A 23,120-nucleotide genomic window follows, 5' to 3' on the forward strand; every position below is an offset into this window, starting at 1 on the left:
AAAGATACAAATGTAGCTATCCAAAGGGGCCCATGCACCCGAATGTTTATAGCAGCAATGTCCACAATAGCCAGACCGTGGAAAGAGCCTAGACGTCCATCAACAGATGAATGGATAAAGATGTGTATATATACAATGGAATACTATGCAGCCATCAAAAAACCCAAAAACCTCGCCATTTGCAACGATATGGTTGGAACTAGAGGGTATTATGCTAAGCAAAATAAGTCAGAGAAAGACAATTATCATATGATCTCTCTGATATGAGGAATGTGAGAGGCAGGGTGGGGGGTTGAGGTGGGTAGGGAGGGAAAAAAATGAAACAAGATGGGATCAGGAGGGAGACAGACCATAAGAGACTCTTAATCTCAGGAAACAAAATGAGGGTTGCTGGTGGGTCAGGGGGGAGGGATAGGATGGCTGGGTTATGGACATTGGGGAGGGTATGTGTTATGGTGAGTGCTGTGAATTGTGTAAGCCTGATGATCCACAGACCTGCTCCTCCGGGTCAAATAATGCATTATATGTTAGTAAAAAGAAAGAAAGAAATATCTTTTATATCTGGATTATCTTTCATTAAACAAAAAACACAAAAAAATTACTAGACAGGGCAAGTAATGCTTTGCGTGTTTAAAATCTTCATTTTAGGGACACCTGGGTGGCTCAGTTAGTTGGGCAGCTGCCTTTGGCTCAGGTCCTAATCCCTGGGTCCTGGGATCGAGTCCCGCATCCGGCTCCTTGCTCGGCAGGAAGCCTGCTTCTCTCTCTGCCTCTGCCTGCCACTCTGCCTGCTTGTGCTCTCTCTCTCTCTCTGACAAGTAAACACACACACAAAAAAAAGAAAGAAGTCACCAAACATTTGTTGTTTTGTGTGTTTGTGTGTGTGTGTGTGTGTGTGTGTGTTTATAATTGCATAGAAATAGTTCTGGAGGTGCTGGGTGGCCCAGTCAGTTGAGCTCCCCACTCTTGATCTACGCTTGGGTCCTGATCTCAGAGCTGTAAGTTCGAGCCTCTTGTTGGGCTCCATGCTGGACGTGGGGCCTACTTAATCAAAGAGAAGAAGGAGAAGGAGAAGAAGGAGGAAGAAATAGTTCTGGAAAGAGATGTCCTAAGTTCTTCACTCCACAGGAAAGAGTATGTATACGATAGGAGTGAGATACCAATTTTGTTTTTTGCTTTGATTCTACACTAATTTGCATGCACTAGTTTTGTAATTTGAAACAAAAATTTTGAAAATCCAAAACCTTGCTCTCCTTATATTCACGTGAACCTTAAACTTGGTGATATCCCTGAAGAAATTTCCTCCATTAGACTTCTGTTCTTGACTGAACAGGGATTAAAGGAGCACCTATTCTGTGTCAGGTACAGAAATAAGCACTGGCAAGTTCAAGGTGAGAGGAGTTTGTGTCCTTTAAGGACTTCAAATTTTAGAGGGGAGAGAGAGCAGAAAACAAGAAATTGAAGGGTAGGCAATGCAAATGCCTCAGAGCTGGGGATGCCTGGAGAGCAATAGGGTAGACATACGTGGAGAGAAGAGGCAGGCACGAAAGGCTTCTAGAGCAGGTCATAATCAAGAGAAATCTTTTATTTCCCTATTATTTCATTACTCAAAATTTCAAATGCAGAAATTGAAACATCTGCAGATCTGCCACACAGATTCAACAACTGTTAACATTTTGCCATGTTCACATAATAAGGAAAAAAAAACAACCCCAGATAAATAAATATTAAACCATTTGAAAGTTCACACTTGACTATATAAGTGCCTAACTCCTAAAAATGACATTCCCTTACATAACCATAATACTTTTCAAGCATCAGAATTAACATTAATCTTTTTTAATTACCTAACAGCTAGTTCATCTAAAAATCATCCCGATTTCCCCAAAACGCCTTTCAGGGGCTGTTTGCCTTCCAAACCAGGATCCAGGCCAGATTCGCACATTACATGTGGCAGTGGTGGTTTGTACTGTGAGAACTTGGTTAAGCTGGAATTCTCTTTGCCAGAAACCCCTCCCCCAGATGGTTTCAGGTTAGAGTAGGTCAAAAGAGGAACGCGCATGAGATTGGCAAGGCAGAAATTAAGCAGCAAGTATTTTTCTCTGAAGGTCATTGTGGTTAGACATGGTGAGAGTTGCAAACGTAAGTGTCAGTGAGCTCAAGCTTGTCCTTGCCTTGCTCTGATTAGTGTACAGAAATTCTTCCTAACTGGTAACCCAGCTGTCCAGCAGTGGCCCCAGGCCCACCTCCAGGGACTTGGCGGGGGGCCCACAGTGGTGAGGGCTCCACGAGCTTTCTCATCATGGGCCCATGCCAGCTAGATGGGGTTGTTGGTAACTCCTATCCTGATCCTCTTGACTTCTCTGCTAGCCCTTCACTTCCCCAGCTCCTGCCACTACTGTGGAAAGTCTGATTCTGATAGAAACTCCCTATCTTAGAATTCACGGTGGTTCTGCTTCTCTGTCTGATATGCTTATTGGTACTGGCTATGGTCTCAGGGAAATAGAATCTTAAAAACAGGGAATCTGGAATTGGTTCTTTGATCTGATTAAATTTTTTTAAAAGATTTTATTTATTTATTTGACAGACAGAGATCACAAGCAGACAGAGAGAGAGAGGGGAAGCAGGCTCCCTATTGAGCAGAGAGCCTGATGCGGGGCTTGATCCCAGGACCCTGGGACCATGACCTGAGTGGAAGGCAGAGGCTTTAACCCACTGAGCCACCCAGGCGCCCCAATCTGATTAAATTTAAATGCGTTAATCACTGGGGCACCTGGCTGGCTCAGTCAGAAGAGCATGTGACTCTTGATCTCCTGGTCATGAGTTCAAGTCCCACACTGGGTGCAGAAATTACTTAAAAATAAAATACTTAAAAATAATAAATGGGGGCGCCTGGGTGGCTCAGTGGGTTAGGCCTCTGCCTTCGGCTCAGGTCGTGATCTCAGGGTCCTGGGATCGAGTCCCTCGTCGGGCTCTCTGCTCAGCGGGGAGCCTGCTTCTCTCTCTCTCTCTCTGCCTGCCTCTCTGTCTACTTGTGATCTCTCTCTGCCAAATAAATAAATAGAATCTTTAAAAAAATAATAATAATAAATGCATTAATGATTATTGCCAGTGGTCAAGGAGATATTGGTATTCCATGGCATTCAGTGGGAAAAATAGTCCCTTAAATTCTAACCCGCAGGCAGCTATGATAATTGCTTACTGAAGGCAAGCCTTTGGGTGATGAACTATTTGCTGCCATAGGATATTTTGATAGAAATAGTAGCATAACGAGCCTTGCTGGTTGCTTCTAAGTATGCTAGAGAGTTTGGAGAAAGACAATGACAAGCTTAGGGCTTTAAATTCCAGCTTAAGATATGGGAAAGGGACCAAAAAAATGTCTTTGACTACCCTAAAAGAAACTCTTATCTCTTCTAGCCTTAGGGTCAAGACTTCTCATATCCCAAACCTTAATTTCTACTTACAGGGAACTGAATTCCAATAAATATTGAATTAATAACCAGATAGGGTCTCATGTTAAAAATAAGACATTGACTGGGAAGGAGTAAGACCCTGAATCTCAGGGGACATAAGGACAGATTCTGATGATGTTGGAAACCTCAAACTACACGCTACTGACCTTCTTCAGCAGGGAAGGTACAGTCCATCCTTCCTTATCTGAAAAAGTGTAATGGTCTCCCCAACGCAGTTGCCTTGCAGGGGACTGCTGATTCTCCCAGGAATGTAACCGTACCACTTCTTTCAGATCTGCAACCAGACTCAAGTAACAGCAGGCCGCAGCATGACCCAGGAGAAAATACCACACATACCACAAGAATATTGAGACTCTGTCAGTTTGTGTGTTGTTTCACTTTTTGTTTTTTTTTAAGATTTATTTATTTATTTGACAGACAGAAATCACAAGGAGGCAGAGAGGCAGGCAGAGAGAGAGGAGGAAGCAGGCTCCCTGCTGAGCAGAGAGCCCGATGTGGGGCTCCATCCCAGGACCCTGAGACCATGACCTGAGCCGAAGGCAGAGGCTTTAACCCACTGAGGCACCCAGGTGCCCCTCACTTTTTGTTTTGACAAAATTTCAGGTTTGCTGAAAAGTTACACAAGTGGTACAAACAACAATTCTCTTTACCTTTGATCAAGACCCCTCAAATGCCAATTTATATTTACAGAAACTCAGGGAATAGTATGAGAGTAGATCCTAAAGGTGTTGGGTCAGGCTGGAAGGAATGTAGTTTTGGACTGGGCTGAATGCATTAATATGAGGGCACTGAGCAGAGATTCTGAATGTAATGTAGTTGTTCAGGTTGAGTGGGAATGGCTCCAAATAGTTTGCTGTTAAACCCACAGAGGATGTGCGCTAAATGAGTCTGAGATGTCAGAACTTCCGATATGGAAGAGAATGGTATCCAGAATGTGAGAATAGACTTACAAGGTAAAACCGCCTCATGATGTTCCTTGGTAGGGTCCAGAGGACACTGCCTTCACTGGAGAAATGCATTAGTGGGAAGAACACTGGCATCATTGCAGGGCTCTAAAAGCAAAGCATAATGGGAAACGCCATCATCAAGTGGGCTCCCTGAACTGATGTAACAGGGATAATGGGATGTCAGAGGGTGGGAGTCAAGAGCAGACCTTTAGTAACTGAGACAAAGTCAGCTACTATAATGGGCAGCAGGGCCAAAGCAGGCCTCAGAGTGGTTGGGCCTGCCAAGCTTTGGCAGTGGCTAGGTGCTCACAGTGTCCCTAGGACAGAAATGCCGAGGCAGCCTACTGAAGTCTTACTTGGTTTGATACATGGAAAGACTGCCATTGTGTGAACAGAAGTCTGACTCCTGATAACAGAGTAAGCGTCCTTCAACCAGTTCTTAGATTGGAGCCAGTTCATAAACCCCGGAATGAAGGGACGACTGGGACCACTTGAGGAAGGACCTTACTCTACTGCCAAAAAGTCCTACTGTCAATCTTCCTTCTACACTTTCTCCTAAAGCCACTTGCCAGGTAACTATGCATTAGGAACGGAACATAACCAGATTGTTGAGAGATTAGTGAACTGTGGCTCCAAACTGATGCTAATCCCTGGAGACTCAAAATGCTGCTGTTGTCCCTTGTCAGTGCAGGGGCAGATGGCAGTCAGATGATCTTTGCCAAGTTTTGGCTTGGCTCCATCTCAAAGCAAGGTCAGTGGTTCCCAGTACCGTTCCATTAGTATTTCCTCAGCTCCAGAGCATATAGGTGGGTATCCATTGCCGAGTAGGTATCTGAGTAGATACACTTGACAACTGGTAGACTCCCTACATTGGTCCTCTGACCCACAGCGTAAAGACTATGATGAAAGAAAGAGCCAACCGGAAGTCACTAGAACTGTGTCCACATACTGAAATGGTAAATTAAAACCAGTATCACATTTCTGGAAGCACCAAAAAGATTAATGCCACCAATGAGGTCTTGAAAGATACAGGGGTGGTGATTCTTACCCTATGTCCACTCCAATCACCTATTCGTCTGTCAAAAGTCCGATGGGTGTTGGAGAATAACATGGAGTATCCAAAACTTTGTGGTTTTCCAGTTGCAGCTACTGTACCAGGTATGATTTCTTTGCTAAAGCAAATGAATATAACTCATGGCACTTGCTTTGCTAGGGGTCTGGCTAGTACTTTTCAGTCTATACCTTTTAGAAAAGACCACTAAATGCTGTTTTCTTTTAGGTGGCCAGGCCAGCAACCCACCTTCACTGATTTACCCCAGGGCTCTGTCAACTCTGAGCCTCCATCATAATAGAGCCTTTTCCTTCCAATCCAATACAAATTAGTGCTGCTTATTGGCACGATGCTTCAGTTCTGCAACACATATGACTCTCCACAGGGATGCTTGAGTGTCCTTGAAACATTATGGGGGGGCATCCCCCAAGGCCATCTAAGAGCAACATGGACAACATTGACGTTGTTGAGACTATGACAAAGTCTCAAAGTCATGCACTATCACTTCAACATACTGACCTAATGTCCTCTTGGTCCCACAGGTCAGCACTGTTGAATGGAGGTAGGGACTTCCCAAGGCCATGGGTACCCAGAGGCAGAGATTATGAGGAGGCCATCCTTGGGGCTGGCTCCCATAGTCATGAAACCTGTGAAAGTTCTTTGTTCTGTCTGTCCAACTTTTCAAAGTTTGGAATTGTTTCACAATAAGAATTTATTTTTACATGCTCTATCCAGGCAAATACTATTATTATTCATATTATCCACTGAGTAGATCAAGTCATAGGCAGAAGACAAGGACCCTGGCTTCAGCTCCTGCGTTTGATGCTGCCTCAGGACGTGTCCTTGAGCATTTCTTTCTCTTCCCATCTTTGGGCCTAAACTTCTCTGTGGGTAAAATAAAGAACAAATTCCTCCCCTTCCTTCCTCCCCCAAAGAGCTTTGTAAAAGTGCTTTTAGTCGTTAAGAAATTGAACATTTGGGGCGCCTGGGTGGCTCAGTGGGTTAAAGCCTCTGCCTTTGGCTCGGGTCACGATCCCAGGGTCCTGGGATTGAGCCCGGCATGGGGCTCTCTGCTCGGCGGGGAGCCTGCTTCCTCCTCTCTCTCTGCCTGCCTCTCTGCTTACTTGTGATTTCTATCTGTCAAATAAATAAATAAATCTTAAAAAAAAAAAAAAAAGAAATTGAACATTTACCTTAGAGGCCAATCCTCTAAAGCCCCTCCCTTTTACAGTGAAGACCCGTGGTCTCTAGAGAAGTGGAGAGGTTTACCTGGGATCACACGGCTAGTTAGTGACCGAGCCAGAATTAGAACCCCGGGCTCTTCAGTCTCTAGTGTCAGCCCTGCTACATTGCCTCTGTCTTAGAAGAAAGGTGCTCGGAACATTCTGAAAAGAATTTTCACATTATTTATGACAACCCACAGAGTAAGGGCTGGGTATCAGCCCAGAGACTATCTCTAATGTTGTGGTTCTTAACGTTGGTGGTCTTCAGATCCCTTTACACTCTCAAGAATTGTTGAGGACCCTCAAGAACTTTTGTTTACGTAGGTCATCTCTATGAACATTTATTGTAATAGAAATTAAAATTAATAAAAAGTGTTACATGCTTTATTTATTCATTGCTTTTAAAAATGCTAGTGATAGACCCTTTGCATGTGAACATAGCCTTTTTTTAATGAAAAATAACTTTTCCAAAAGGAAAAAGAAGTGGGGAAAGCATGGCTCTGGTTTATATTTTTGCAAATCCCTTTAACGTCTGGCTCACAGAAGACAACTAGTTTTTTTTTTTTTTAAGTTTTGTTTCTTTTTTTTTTTAATTAAAAAAAATTTTTTTAATAAACATATAATGTATTATTAGCCCCAGGGGTACAGGTCTGTGAATCGCCAGGTTTACACACTTCACAGCACTCACCATAGCACATACCCTCCCCAATGTCCATCACCCCACCACCCTCTCCCTACCCCTCTCCCCCCGGACCCCTCAGTTTGTTTTGTGACATTAAGAGTCTCTTATGGTTTGTCTCCCTCCCGATCCCATCTTGTTTCATTTATTCTTTTCCTACCCCCCAAACACCTCACGTTGCATCTCCACTTCCTCATATCAGGAAGAGCCTATGATAGACAACTAGTTTCTTAAAACTGTTTCTGCCTGATCTATTGCAATCTCACACATAGCATAGCCTCCAGGTAACTCCAAGATTTGTGCGCAATAAAACGAGAGCGAAAAAGACGTTTTTAGCATTATTTTGAAAGTAGTTTTCATCTCACAGACCCTCTGAGAGGGTCTCAGGGAACCCTAGGATTCCCAGGCCACACTTTGAGAACCCCTGTCATGGCATCATCCCGCAAGGCTCTGTTTTGCTCCATTTCCCATTTTCTTTAACTACTAATGAGTTTCTGCAGTCAGTTTTCATTAACTGCAAAGTAATCAGTGCTCATCAGTTTTGCAGATGATATGAAGATAGAAAGGAAGGAGATTATTACAAAAGGTGATAGAAGAAAACACTGACATTATTTTAGCAGACCAGAATCAAACAAAACTAAAGGTGGAACGACCTGCACTAAATTTTGCTTTACTTTCATTTTTTAAAAAGATTTTATTTATTTATTTGTCAGAGAGAGTGAGCACAGGCAGACAGAGCGGCAGGCAGAGGCAGAGGGAGAAGCAGGCTCCCCGCGGAGCAAGGAGCCCAATGTGGGACTCGATCCCAGGACGCCAGGATCATGACCTGAGCCGAAGGCAGCCTCTCAACCAACCGAGCCACCCAGGCGTCCCCTGCTTTACTTTTAATCAGTTGCACACGTACTAGAAACCTAGGCTGGGAAGAAGTGGCCCGACAGAAGTTTGTATGAAAAAGATCTGGCATGGGGCATCTGGGTGACTCAGTTAAGCCTCTGACTCTTGATTGCATCTCAGGTCTTGGTCTCAGGGTTGTGAGTTTGGATCCTGTATTGGGCTCCACACTGAATGTGGAGCCTACTTATAAAAAAAAGAAAGAAAGAAAAAGGCTAAATATGAGCCAGTAGCTTAAACTTAAGGTGAAGGAGCATCAGTAGAAGGGTACCCCGTGAGCCGGGGTTGCCAGGCAAGGAGGAGAGGTGGGAGAGCCCCCACCCCTATTCTCCGGAAGAGCAAGGGGCATGCCTGGGAGGCACGCATGCAGCATTTGTGCTCTGCTAACAACGTTGGAAAAGTTTAAATAAAAGAAGGCTGTGCTATGTTGCACACCTGAAACTAATGTAACATTGCGGGTCAACCACACTTCCAAAGCAAGAAGCAAGCTAAATCCACAAACAAAAAGTTCTCTTGAGTCCTACCTGCTTTCACGGCCAAAAGGACAAGGACATCCTTCCATGTGGAATCTGCAGGTCTTCACTCCGTGTCCAGCCCAGTCTGCACCAAGGGACAGCCCTATCCAGGATGGGGCGGCAGACTGCCGGTAGGGGCTCTTCTCAGATTTCCTCCAGCTCTCCAATACGGCTTACCTCAGCAGTTCGCTCTGGCCGGAGGCCTCTATCCAGTGGGCCATATGCTTCTGCGAGAAGGTCTGGCTCTCTGTCTCAGCATCACCTTAAAGCCTTCCCCAACGTCGTCCCTCTGAACTTGATGTGGTCACCTGGATCTCCCTGGCCTGACCCAGAGGAAGAAAGGGTTTTGGCCCCTTCCTATCTGCTGCATCTGTGTGCCATATTTGTGAAGTGGTTCCATCCATTCCTTCCAGGCTGGAGAAGCAAGTCTCCCCAAAAGTCAGCAAGGACAGCCGCAGTTGGCGCACACTTCACAGAAGCTCATGGCTTCTCCTGCTCTGCTCCAGTCTGAGTCAATCTTAAGCATGGCCTTCTAGTCTGGGCTCTCCATGTTAGGGCATCGTTAATGACCTGGAAGAATTCCAGAGGATGATAGAGGTGGACATAGGCTCTGGAGTCAGTCGTAGGTTTAAATCCCAGCTCTGCCACTTGCTGTTTGCAAGACCTCTGTATAAGTTACTTAAACTCTCAACCTCAGTTTCCCCAGTTATAGAATAAAAATTATAGGGTTGTCTGGGTGTCTCAGTCGGTTAGGCACCTGCTCTCAGCTCAGGTCACAATCTCAGGGTCCTGGGATAGAGGCCCCTGTCAGGCTCCCTGTTCAGTGGGGAGTCTGCTTCTCCCTCTCCCTCTGCTTCTCCCTCTCCCTCTGCTGCTCCCTCTACCCTGCTTCAGCTCTCACATGTGTGTTCTCTCTCAAATAAATAAAATCCTTTTTAAATTTTAATTTTCTAAAGATTTCTTTATTTATTTATTTGACAGAAAGAGAAGAGAGAGGGAACACAAGCAGGGAGAGTGGGAGAGGGAGAAGCAGGCTCCCCCGCTGAGCAGGGAGTGCGATGTGGGACTTGATCCCAGGACTCCGGGATCATGACCTGAGCTGAAGGCAGACACTTAATGGTTGAGCCACCCAGGTGCCCCTAAAAATCCTTTAAAAAAATTATCTATTCTGTATTATGAAGATCGAATGAGATAATCCACGCAAAGTGCTTCGCTTAGTATCTGGCACATGATAATTGTTCATTAACTATTATTGTAAAAGTGTATCTTTTATCAGATTTTTAGGAAAGGAAACAGTGTCAGAAGATGACTTTCTGCCTCCAACCTGGGCTACTGCCTTGCTTCTACCAGGGGAGTGGAGCTCCTGGGCCATGGGTCACGTGTGGCTCCATTTCAGAAGAGGAGCTCTGCTCTACATTTGCATAACTAAAAGTCCCCAAAGAGGCTTTTCTAGAATGAAGATGGATCAATGCTTGCTTCGAAATGACAGTTTTTCATTTCCTCACCATTCCTATCAAAGCGGCAAAGAGTTTCGGGTCAAGTGTCAGTGGGAGCTGCAGCTCCAAGGGTTTGTGTGTGTCCTCACACCCTATCCTATCCTGGGGAGAAGGGTTCAGCCCCAGGAAGCTCATTATCCATCCGTTCAGCCTGGCTTGCCCTTGACAGACACAGACCCAGGGCAAGAGTGTAAATGCAAGACCCTAACCCGGAGATCTCATATTTAAAAGTTGTAAATCAAGCTAAGAGATTTGGATAAAACATAGTCTGTTCTCTGACCTTAGCAAATACCACTTTAGAACAATCAGGACTCACGTCATTCTTACTATGGGTCATCGTCACAAAATGTTTGAAAGCCCCTTTATGGGGCAAAATGATAAAATCGAATTGTTTTATTCCAAGTCAGCAAGTTTTTCCAGCATCCTTTGAAGAAGGGTCTTTTCTTTCACCACTGACTCATGAATCCTTCTTTAGCATGTATTAAATTCTAATTCAGGCAGTCAACAAATATTTTTTTAAAGATCTATTTATTGGGGCACCTGGGTGGCTCAGTTGGTTAAATGTCTGTCTTCGGTTCAGGTCATGATCCCAGGGTCCTGGGATCGAGCCCACAGTTGGGCTCCCTGCTCAGTGGTAGCCTGCTTCTCTCTCTACCAACCCCCCTTCTTGTGCATGCTCTTTCTCCCTCTGTCAAGTTAAAAAATAAAACCTTAGAAAAATAATAATAAAGATTTATTTATTTATTCTAGGAAGAGTGGGGGAGGGGTAGAGGGAGAGAGTCTTAAGCAAACTCTGCACTGAGGGCGGAGCCTAACGTGGAGCTCCATCCCTTGACGCTGAGATCATGACCTGAACTGAAACCAAGAGTCCCACGCTCAACCGACTGAGCCACCCAGGTGCCCCATTCAACAGATATTTTGAAGCATCTGCTATGTGCTACATGTATGGTAAGCATGGGGAAAATGACACATGGTGAATAAAAACATAGTCCCTCTCCTGACCCCTGGAACTTATTACAAATGCCAAGGTATGTTTCCGGGTTGTCTACTTGGTGCCACTGGTGTTTCTGTGACTTTGTGTCCCAGGGCCACAGTTGTTATCATTGTACTTGCCGTTCAGGCTGGTCAGGGCTAGGCATTGCGCTGGCGCGTTACACACAATATTCCACGTTAACACTCCTAACAGGGTCATCAGTGGTATCCTCCCGCCCCCGCTACTGAACCCGGAATCTGAGGATCTTTCCCAGGACAGCTCTCTTCGTCCACTCAGGCTGCCACACCAAATACCATGGACCATGTGGCTCACATAATAGAAATTATTTTCTCACAGCTGTGGAGGCTGGGAAGTCCAAGATCAAGGTTCTGATGTTCCGGAAGGGTTTGGTTTCTGGTGAGAGTTCTGTTCTTGGCTTGTAGATGGTTGCTCTGTGTCTCTGTTCTCACATGGCCTTTCCTTTGTGGTCATGCGGCAAGTGGGGGGGAATCCATCTCCCAATACAGTCACACTGAACATGAAGGCGTCAGCATGTAAATCTGGGGGTGGGTATAGACACAATTCAGTCTATACCAGTGACATGTCCAGGAAGTAGTGGGGCCACAGTCAAACTTCCTCCAGACCCGAATATTCTCATGTAACACTATTTCTGTCTAACAGGGAAAATCCCACCTAATTATGTTTACTTTCTTTAAAAACAACAACATTCTTATCCGTTAATCCTTTCAGAGGAACTGTTCACAAATCACCCTGACCCGTTCCACGTGGGTGAGAATGGATGTCTTCACACCACCGCTCTGCCCTATCCCAGAACACGCTACATGCAGTCATGATCCACGGGAGGAAAGTCACTGGCTTCTGCTCATTCGGGTCTCACCTACATTTCTTATGAAGGGTTTTCTGAGGTGATTTCTTTTCGTTTAGTGCTTCTCAGATGTTAACATACAGTCAGCCGGGGATCTTCTTAAGAAGCACACTCAGCTGCCTGGGGGTGGAGGCCGGGATCTTGGCATTTCTACCCAGCTCCTAAGCGCTGTCATGGCCATGCTTGGGAGCTCACCTGGGAAAGTCATTGTAGTCGTGCTGGTCTAAACGAGATGGTTTAGTCTCATAGTTCAGAACTGGCTATCGTGATTATCTAGAAAAGCTACTCATTTTTCTTTGACCAATTTTGCATACCATTTCCTTCCTGAGCAGGTTTGCTTGTTGCTGTGGAGACCAGGTGGCACTGCCAGGGCCAGGGTCCGGGGCGAGGGGACGATCACGCAGGTGCTAACAAGGTATTCTGGCATCCGTGCCTAGAAGTCTGGGCAACCAGGCAGAAGCGCCCTTCCCACCCTCTCCCTTATGATGTTACCGTTCTGCATGAGTTATACTCAGACCCAGTGCTCTGCACATCTTAGCCTAGAATAGATGCTCAATAAATACTTGTTGGGTAAATAAATCTAGAGCAACCTCCCCCCACCAACAAATTGTTCTGGCGGATGGGGAAACTGAGGCCCAAAGAGAGGAAGCCTCTCTGTTGGAGCTGAGTTATGGGCCTGGTGGCAATGAGATCTCAGGTCTCCTGCCTTCTACGTGTAGGTCCACTGGGTGCCAGGCCTTGAGAGAGACGTCAAAGGAACACAGTTCAAGAGCAACGGAGGCTCTGGAACCACAGAGCAGGAGACCCAAGAGGAGAGCTTAAGACCATCTTATCTAGGGTTTCTTAACAAGGTGTGTGTCTGAACCACCATACACACGCCTGGGCCTCAATCCAGAAGAGCTGGAGCCACTGGGTCTGTTGTGGGCGAGACAGGATCCAAGCCATCACCAGGAGGGTGATTCAGAGATGCGGCCAGCTTTGGGGACCACTGTCTTGACCCAAACTCCTTGTTTCACTGAAGATGGAAATGAGGCTGGGAAGGGTAGCAGCTTGCTGATGGCCACATGGAACAATTCCGCCAGGCTACCTTAAGACCTGAGCTTCCAGAAGTCAGGAATCGTGTCTAGTCGTGGGCTTCCTGACCAGGAGAGGGGGCTGGGGAGGGGTGGCAGAGGTGGAGTTTACTTGGCGGCTAGACCTGGCATCCCACTTCTCCGAGCATAGCGACGGGCCAGAAAAGTCTCGTGTGTGAGTTGGGAAAGGCAGCTGTCTAAGGGCTATAATTTGAGAGACAGAGCAGTCTTTCTCCCCACCCTACAAATGTGCAGGTCACATGGCAACGTGATTAACAAAGCAGAGACCCCCCCAAAGAGTTAGTGAGAGAGTTCTGGTCCCAGCTCTGCTGCCAGTGTTAGCCAATTACTTCACCTAAGCCTCAGTTTCCCCACCCCTATAACCCAAAGGCAAAGTGCATGACACTTGGAACCAGACTGTTGGTGCGAATCCCAGCTCTGCTGCTCGCTGGCCACGTGGTTTTTGGCAAGTGAACCTCTTTATGCCTCAGTTTCATGACTTGGAAGATGAAGACATGAAAAGTAATTTCCTCAGAAGGTTGCTGTAAGCATTAATGAATGAGTAGAGGTCCTTAACCTTCAAACCCTGGTATGTCTTAGACTGCAGACCTTCTCTTGTCTGTCTCTTCTCTCCCTGGGCTGTAAATACCACTGGACTGTGCCAGATGAGCTCCTTCCTCTCATCTGAACTCTACATCTCAATATCCAACCGTCCGACAATTCCACACTCTGCTCACCTCGGAAGCAAAATTAGATGCATGGGTCGGGGGCTCCTTCTTCCCCATCCCCAGAACCCTCCCCAGCCACTCTCTTTCCCCACCCCCCAGCCCTAAAGTCCTCTTTTTGCAGCTGACCAGGGCTCAGGGCCCCCAGACCAATCTCCAGGACAATGAGTTCACAGCCATCAGGCCTGGGCCAGGGTCCAGTTTCCACACACTGGGCTGGTCTATCGGGCTCGGCGGGTTGTGGCTTCCTCCACCCTACCTCAAGCCTGTGAGGGCAAAAAGCCCCAGTTCGTTTCTGGGGCAGCCATCTCTTACCTCTCGCTTGGGGCCATCTCTGCAGCACACAGCTGGGGGGCCTGGGGAGCACCCGTGCAGAGGACTAGAATTCTTCTGTCGGAGGTAGAACATTAGGAACAGCGACAGCTTATGTTCGTTTAGTTTACAGAGCACCCTGCAAGTAGGATTTTAAACTCCAAAGACAACTGACTCAGTGACCATGCACATGTTCCTTCCCCCATTCACCAGACCTCTGGAGACCGCTGCCTTTACCCTGTGGCCTGACGCCGTGCAAGGTTATAATCCAGGAGGAAGGAACCTACATGTACACAGATGTCTCTACTACGGACAATAAGGCAAATGCCCGCCTGACCTCCACTCCCACCTAAAATAGAAGGCTAAAACATTACTCTCACTTGGATAACTGGTAAACACACTTTACTGAACACCTACTAGGTATTGACTGTTCCCGTGTATTGATCACGTACTGATTCTCATGATAATCTTCTGAGGTAGGTGTTACATGATTCATGGCTGAAGAAGAAGACAGAGACTTGCCCAAGGACACACACCTACTGAGCACGGAAGCTGAGAGTCCAAGCCTGTGTTCTTTCTCCTGACCTTGTGGGCAGGCCCAGGAGAAGCCCCACATGCTCAGGCCACAGAAAGCCACGACGGAGAGCCCGATGTCTCTGGGCCCAACCCCAGATTTCCCACCACTTCTCCACGGACCCCTACCCTCATTCCCTCTTCAGTCAGTCAGTCAGTCAAAGACAATTATCGAACACCTCCTGGTGCAAAGCTCTCGGGGAAAGAATGAATTATGTATGACGATTGTCCCGGAAAGCTCTCAGCCTAATAGAGTACATGAGTAACTACAGTGCAAGGTAAAGGTAAGCAATCCAGGGAAAGTGCTAGATTCAGTCAAGGGCAGAAACAATTACTTTGATTCAGTGGTGTCTTCAGAGGCACCAAGATGGGCCTTGAGAATGTTCAGGCTTGGATCCGGCCACAATGTGGGGACAGAGCTGCTGAGGTTCAGGAATGGTGTCAGGGGAAGTAGGGAAGAGCAGAGGGGTCCCTGGGGCTGGAGGCAAGGGCACCTGCAAGGAAGTAGCAGGAAGTTAAGTTCGGAAACACACAGTGAACATTCAATAAATATTTATCTACCTGGAAAACCAAAACCATATATCGGGGACAGATCACGGGGGCCTAAAAGGCCAAGCTCTGGAGTCTGGCACCTGTTGCCTGGCTTACAAGGTGCCACTGGTGTGATTTTCCAATGTCCCCGTTGAGCAGGTAAGGACAAGGGGCAGCCCCTTATCAGCCTCTCCTGGCCTCCTCTCCAGACCTGGTCCCACAGTGTCAGCAACCCTGTCCCCCACTGCTGTGTCATCATTTACTCCCTTTCAAGTGCCTGGCCCACACCCAGCAGCCCCCACACTGCAGCCCAGAAAGCTTCCTTCCTGGGGCAGCGGGGCCGAGTCATTTGGAAACCTCTCTCTGATGAGCTCCGTGATCAAGGTGCTGATACGGCAGGTGGGCCAGCCTCACCATGTCCCCAATCGCAGAGGTGAATGCGGTGGTGAGTTTCGTTGGCCCATCACCTCCGCCCAAGGCCTGGTACACTTTCACTGCCAGAGTTGGGTGTGGATGCCTTTGACAAATGTCATGTCACCATCCTGCTTCAGCCGTTTCCTGCCTTTGCCTGTCAAGACGGTTCCATCATGCGGGCCCCGCTCTCAGTCATTCAGTACCGGGCGTCCAACTCAGCCCCCTCCCTGCTGACCACAGCTCTTCCCTCAAAGGGCTCTGAGGACATGGGCATGGAGGAGATGAACTTTTTGCCATTTTACTTGACATCTCGTCTACAACAAGCCGGCTAAGCGGGCCACTGGGGGCCAGCTCATCTCTTGTCCACAGAGGACAGAGCACGGGGTCTGGAGTCAGAACTGGCTGAGCTTCCTTTCCAACTGGATAGACACGGGCTGCTCGTAACACCTGCCAAGCCTTGGTTTCCTTATACATAAAAGAAGTTAAGAAATCCTGGACGGCTTTCTCCACGGGCTCGAGACGAGGTCCTTGTGAGACAAAAAATGAGAAAGGCCTTCATAAACTATAAATTAATCTGGGAGTATTGCAAATGTGGTTATTAGTTTGTAAAGATCGAGTTCACGTTATACTCTCTCAGGGCACCCTGTTCTTTTTCTTCATAGCACTTTCAGATTTTTAGAATTGCAAGTTATCATTATTACTAGGCACGTATGCTTATCTAACACCTGCCTCCTGTCCAGGCTGTAAACTGCAAGAGGCCAGGAGTCCTGTTTAGTTTTGCTTCTTGTTGCTTTCCCAGCGCCTAGTTCAGTGCCTGGCACGCAGTCGAGGCTTAAGGAATAATGCACTAAGTTATCCGAGGAGCCCACCCTCACTAGAGACATCCACTCGGCTAGCCTGTCTTGTTCGCTGCTAAACCCGGGCACATACAGGCGACAGATGAATGTTTTTTGGAAGTTTGAAATTACAAACCTCCTTAAATCCGTTTCATTGTGAAGTTCTGTTGGTTCTGAAGACCACGCTGTGCTTCGCAGCAGCTCTGTCTGCAATCCGAATGCCCAGACGGGCTCTCTGTGCTGCTCGGCCCTTGCTGTCCTTGCCTGTCCTTGCCTGTCCTTGCCTCTTATCCTCTTCCCACGTTCTCCTCTGCTCCAGTCCAGACAAAGTGCCCGCCACCCTCTCCCCAGCATATATAAATGCTTTATATCACATGTCGGCCTCTGCTGGGCCTGAGGCCATTCCCTCTCCCTTCCTTCAAAGTTCTGCTTAAAGTCCTTCCTTCCCAGGCCCCTTTTTAAAAAGCATGTGTGTGGCTCAGTGGGTTAAAGCATCTGCCTTCAGTTCAGGTCATGATCCCAGAATCCTGGGATCGAGCCCCTTGTCTGGCTCTCTGCTAAGCTGGGGGCCTGCTTCCTCCTCTCTCTCTGCCTGCCTCTCTGCCTACTTGTGATCTCTGTCAAATAAACAAAATCTTTAAAAATAAATAAATAAATAAATAAATAAATAAATAAATAAAAATAAAAAGCATGTGTGTGGGGACGCCAGGGCGGCTCAGCTGGTTAAGCACCTGCCTTCATCCGCCTTGGGCTGGGGTGGTGATCTGCATCGGGCTCCTGAGCAGGGAGCCTGCTTCTCCCTCTGCCTCTGCCTGCCGCTCCCCCTGCTTGTGAGCTCTCTCTCTCTGTCAATAAATAAACAAATAAAATCTTTTTTTTTTTAACAAATAAAATCTTTAAAAAAATTAAAAGCACGTGTGTGTGTGTGCATGTGTTTGTCTAATAGCACTTCGTAGGCATGGAAGATCTCTCTCTGGAAAAGACTTTTGCATACACGATATTATTCAAAACAAAGAACAAGATTCGCAGTGTAGGCATCTTGCAAGTGTACAGATTAGGAAACTAAGGCTCAGAGAAGTTTTTTATTTTTTATTTTTTGGAAGGGGAGGGGCAGTGGGAGAGGGAAAGAAGCAGACTCCCCACTGAGCGCTGACCACGCCCCCTCCCCAAGATCGTGATCTGAGCCCGCTAAGCCAATATTTGTTATTTACATACCTGGGATTGTAACTTATTTATGGATCCGCGAAAACAATTGGGTTGAGCGACCTCCATTAAAGAAAGAAACAGATTGTGAGAGAGAGAGGTAAACGAAGAGTACATAAGATGAGTATGTCACACATACGAGGGCTTGGTATTACTTGTGAAATGTGTGTGTGTGTGTGTGTATACACACACCATCAACAAGGTTGTGATATGAAACCTATTTCTTTCCGGGGCCACGTCAAAGTGACTGGGTGCCAGGGCAGGCTGGAGATTAGCTAGCAGAGCGTAAGCACCACCGTTTGGAACCGAGGCCGAGACCAAGCAGAGAGACGCCAGGGGTGAGAGTGACCAGAGCAGCCTGTTGTAGATCTCAGCAGCGCCGCGTGGCCCCAGGGAGGCTGGGTGCTCCGGGAGAAGCCGGCTGCGTGTCATGGTGCCGGATGCACGGGGTGTTACCGGTTGTGCTAGAGAGGCCTCAGCTATGTAGCCTTTGCAGGGAGAGGCCGAGAGTGGTGCAGGGCTGGGTCGGGAGCTCCAGCCTGGGATACCCGCCATGTCGGGGTGAGCCTTCTCCGTGTAGCAATCCTGAGTACCCTAGGGAGGGCTTCTCAAAGAGTGTTCCCAGGCCGGGACCATCAGCATCACCTGAACACTTGTGAGAACCGAAGATTCTCAGGTCCCACCCCAGACCTCGGGAATCAGAAACTCTGAGGGAACACCCAGCCACCCGTGTTTAACAAGCCCTCCAGCTGATTCTGCGGCATCACATCTGAGAACCATTTTCCTAGGGATGCCAATGGGCATTCTGGGTTTGGGGTGTCTTTGAAGAGCTAGGCAGTGTCCCGTCTAAAAGCAGTCTTGGTGGAAAACAGAAGCGCCGGGTCTCTGATGTGGGCCTCCTGGTGTAAATCCAGCGTTCTTCCACAGTTTCTGCAGCACCTTCGTGCCCTGCACACGTGTGTGAGGGAATGCGGGGTTTCTCCTTACTCTGGTGCCTTCCACACTGCTGCACTCGGCCTGCACGGGTTCACTGATACAGTACGTTCACATATGTCGCTTTGAAAGCGTTCTCAAGGTGCGTGTGCCTATGAGTGTGCAAGCTTGCGCGCACGTATCTGTTCCAGCCTCCTCTGTTAGACAATGTGTTCCCAGGATGGAGCCCGAATCCTGTCACCCTTGATCTTCACATTCCCCCTCTGCTGGAGGTTCAGCTCCCATTCAGTATGTAAACACCTGATCGAGCACCCTGGCCACACAGCCCACCCCTGGGAACCTGTTCCCAAGGGCACTCATGGCCCCTGTAACCTTGAGCTGACCTTGATGTGCCTCCCAGCACCTGCAGCCCATTCTCTCCCTGTAGGTCTCCCTCCTATTACCTAATGAGAGAGGAGCTGTACGTGGGTGCTAGTTCCCCCCGCACTGAGAACCTTCACCCCCCCCCACTTCCTGTGTTGATCTGTATTGTGCTTCTGGGTCCCCGTGCCTAAGTTAGCTGTTAACACTCACAACTACTTCCTACTACCGCCTGAAGCTCAGTTTCCACATGTGTGATAATGTGATAAAAATACCTAACACTTACAAGACTTCAGAGGAAGGAAGGAAATAATGTGTGTGGATCTCACACACTTCATGGCACGTAGTGAGTAAACCGCTGAGCGGTCCGTGAAGGGCGGAGGCAGTTTTCCCCTCGGATAACCAGATTAAGTGCTGGTCCTTTGCAAAAACAATCCCGGAGAGAAGGTGGTGTGGTCGGGTGGAGAGAGCCTCAGGTTTGCTGTCCAAGGGCCTGCCTTCCGACCCTCACTCTTGTCAATTACTCTCCCTGTAATCCTGAGCAAAGAACTGAGCCCCTGTTTCTTCATTCCCCCACCCGTGCCCCAAAACAAGATCAGGGATGATACTGGTATCTCCTACACAAGGTGTTTTGAGGATCAAATAGGATTAAATGTGAAATCAAGTTAAATACAAAGTAAAATTCAATGTCAAAACTGTAGAGCTCTGTGCATCGGTAAACGCTATCCGAATGCCATTGTTGTTCTCCTTTGGTGCCTAGAGAGACGTCCAACACTCCCGCAGGCCCACTCACTAGGTGGGGACCTATGGAGCTCTGCTCTGAACAGTTGGGAAAAACTCAGAGAAAGCAGACACAAGATCTCTGCCCAGATGGGAGGAGAGTGTCTCAGGTTAGCGGAAGAACAGAGGGAAAGCCCCAATCCATTCCCTGCACCCAACATTCTGCAGAACAGCTTAATTTTTCTGTGGGATGTGGGAAATGAACTCTGAGACAAGCGATTATATCTGGTCTCTGGGATAAATAGAAATTTAATCTAATCCGTGAACTGTGAAGTAAAATCACTGAGAAAATTCACCTGAGCTAATTGATGGGAAGCAGTTAGTCCCGAAGGCAGACCCAAGCCCCCTCTTGGCAGAACCACCAGCAGTCATTTTGATGAGACGCCCGGAAAACAATTCAGCCTCGGGTAGGCTGCCTGTGGTGTGGGGATTGGAAAACCACGCAGTAGAAATATAAACAAGTGGCACATTGAAATAAAATTTGGGCTGCACGATCTGGAAGCTCCCCCGCCACCCCCCAAAACCATGTGATTATCACAAACAGGTGGAACTCCTGCTATCTCATCCTCACAGTCAAGGAATTGTAGCCTAGGGATTGCTCTCTCTGCTGGGGGGTGGGGGTAGTCTGGTTTTATGGGTTTGAAAGTCACAGGATCATCTTTTCTACCAGAGGCAGTTACTCTCTGAACCTGCTAAGACAACATCAGAATTCATGGTCAGGCGGTATTTATCCATTTAAGGCAAACCATCGAGGTCAGTGGCTGGGACAAGTGGGCCCTGGGGACCTACAGTATGTCCCAGCATCTGGAGAGATGGGAAGGAACGTCTGAATGGGTCCACGATGCAAGAAGCGTGAGGAACTGAAGGACCCAGACAGTCACAGGTTCCTCTGCTCCATAAAACCCAGGTCAGCCATTGAGAAGCTCATAGATACCTCCCTGCCCCACACCATCACACCTGAGACTCCTGCCTTAGCCTGCTGCCACAACTAAGAGGTCGTTCTGAGCCTCCTCCCAGACTCCTCTTCTGGGCTCACAATGCATCAAGGGAAATGGAGAGCTATGAGAGAAGGGCAAGCAATTCCCATCTTGTCCAGCGCACACTGCAACCTCATCCTGCCTCCTCCTGCTACGACACCATCATCACCATCACTACTATCATCACCCTGAACCTTGGGTAATTCTTTCCCTGTATTTTTTCATGCAATCCTCAGTATCTCCCATGAACCATGCTAACCAAGCACCTTCCCCTCCAGGTACATCAATGTCCAGCTCATGTCCTGCTTCTCCCATGAAGTCTTCCCTGGCCTTTGAGAGCAGTAGGTCTCTAATGGCAGGAAGCAGAGCTCTGTGTTTTGCGTAGTCCCGCCAATATTTCCCATCGGGGCCGGGACAGACTGAAGAATGACACACTTATCTAAGTCATCAGCACAGCAGGGCTGACTGAACCAGGACTGCAGAAGTTCCCTTTGTAGGTTGAGATGATGCCTTCGAACCTTCAGAAGGAAGTTTCTGAGACATGTTCTTGAGGGGAGTGGGAGCCCACAGGTAAGACCATTAAAAAAATTTTTTTGTTTAATTTATTTGACACAGAGAGCAAGATCACAAGTAGGCAGAGAAGCAGGCAGAGAGAGGGGGAAGCAGGCTCCCCACTGAGCATAGAACCCGATGTGGGGCTTGATCCCAGGACCCTGAGATCATGACCTGAGCCGAAGGCAGAAGCTTAACCCACTGAGCCACCTAGGAGCCCCAGGTAAGGCCATTTTAATTATAGTTATGTATGTACAGAGTCTTGAACAAGTAAATTCTTATCTTTATAGAAAGATATAGAAAGTCCTAGTCAGATAATATGTGGACCATTAACCAGAAATCACCCAGAGGCTGATAAGGGACCCAGAAATCACGTCCTTTGAAGAAGGACTGAAGACACCCAGAATGTGTGTTTCAAAGAGGAGAAGACTAATGGGGAGGTGGGTTCTGTCTTCAGAAGGTGTTTATTAGACAATCTGGACAGAAGGCAGTGCTAGGACCTCTGGGATGAGTTACAGGGAGACACGCTTTGACTCAGCATGAGGAGTATGTTTCTAATGATTAAATCATCCTGCCTTAAACACAATCTTTTGAAAGGAACAAGTTTCTTACCCCTGGTGATGTTTGTCCAATTCCAGCTGGCCCTCTGATGAGGATGTAATGACAAGAATCTTGCATTTGTTGGGGGCAAAGGAGGGGGAATGAGGAGGGACTGGTGTATCTTCCAAATTCCCTTCTAATTCCTATGTGATTCTGTACACTATACTCCTTCCTTGGGGGAGGGTGGGGCAGAGGGAGAGAGAGGATCTTAAGCATGATCCATGCCCAGCGCAGAGCCCAGTGGACGAGGGCTCAGTCTTACAACCCTGAGATCATGACTTAAGCTGAAATCAAGAGTCGGATGCTTAACCAACTGAGCCCCCAGGTGCTCCTATTTTCCTTCCTAATCCATGTACTTAGAGCAGCAAAAATGAAGTTGAATGTATCAATGGTTTGGAGGGGCAGGGGTGTTCAGGCATGGGGCTGGAAGAATGGGGAGGGCTTAGCAAGCATGGGACACAGGAAACATCGGAGCAGCTTCCTCCTGAACGTTTTGGGGCCGGAAGTATGGAAGAGGAATTCCTACCCCTTGTCCTGGGGTTCTTCCTCCTCGAAAGCCATTGTTGAAGCCAGTAAGTGAATGAAGAGGGGAAAGATAGGCCCCAACAGCACAAACAGAGGCCGAAAACTCCTCAAATTGTTGAAGCCCAAGAAAGCTGTATCTGTTGGGGCACAGTGGTGCTTATAAGCAAGGTGTATAGGAGAGAAAGAGGGGGGATGAATATGGAGGAAAAGATGAAGGAAGACACTCGAAAGGGGAGAATCCCAGCAAATGGTAATTTGGCTGGAAGGGAAGATGATGACAAGAGCAAAGAAGCCGCATGTACCTTGTGAGTGCCCCTGGGTGCTGTCATTATTTTTACGTTATTGGGGCTCCACACACAGAGAGGCAATGCCCTCTCCTGGAAGAAAAGGCACAAAGAGGAGACATGGAGGGGACACTGATCAGTGCCTACAAAGGGGCTTCTTAAAGGAAGGGGTCTTCAGACAGAACAGAGTTGAGAGAAAGGAGAGGGTTGCATGAGCCCGTGGGAGTGGCAGCTGGTGTAGAGAAAACACTGAACATGTGGTCAGGAAAGCTGGCTTCAAGGTCCAGCTCTGCCACTGGTTAGCTATG

Source organism: Lontra canadensis, unplaced genomic scaffold (genome assembly GCF_010015895.1).
Source record: "Lontra canadensis isolate GAN:19392208 unplaced genomic scaffold, GSC_riverotter_1.0 scaffold36, whole genome shotgun sequence".
Taxonomy (NCBI): Eukaryota; Metazoa; Chordata; class Mammalia; order Carnivora; family Mustelidae; genus Lontra; species Lontra canadensis.